Source organism: Elephantulus edwardii, unplaced genomic scaffold, assembly GCF_000299155.1.
Source record: "Elephantulus edwardii isolate Elephantulus edwardi_28Jun2011 unplaced genomic scaffold, EleEdw1.0 scaffold00292, whole genome shotgun sequence".
NCBI lineage: Eukaryota > Metazoa > Chordata > Mammalia > Macroscelidea > Macroscelididae > Elephantulus > Elephantulus edwardii.
In genome coordinates this window covers 764,782-765,323 of record NW_006400042.1, presented here as the reverse complement: position 1 = coordinate 765,323, position 542 = coordinate 764,782, and positions in this window count along the sequence as shown.

The window sequence follows — 542 nt, the reverse complement described above, 5'->3', positions numbered from 1 at the left end:
GAAGACTCTTTATGTTGTGGATTAGGACTACTAAAGTTCTTCCAAGCTTTTCTTTAATGAAGATTATAGTCCTTGGTTTTAGTCCTAGGTCCATGATCCCCCTTGAGTTGGTTTTTGAATTTGGAGTGAGCTGTGGATCTTGCTTGAGTCTTTTGCAGATACTTTTCCAATTTTGCCACATCATTTGTTAAAAAGGCTGTCATTTCCCCACTTAACAGATTTCATCTCCTTGTCAAAAATCAGTTGACCATAGATAGATGGGCTGATCTCCAGGCTCTCAATTCTATTCCATTAATCTATGTCTGTCATTGTACCAGTACCATGCTGTCTTAACCACCTCGGCAGTGTAGTAGGATTTGAAATCAAGGAGTGAGAAACCTCCTACGTTTCTTCTATTTTGAAGGAGTGCTTTGCTTATTCGGGGCTTCTTTTCATTCCAAATGAAACTGGAGATTGCCTTTTCCATCTCACTGAAGAATGGGATTGGGATTGCATTAAATGTGTAAATTGCCTTTGGTAGTATTGCCATTTTCACAATATTG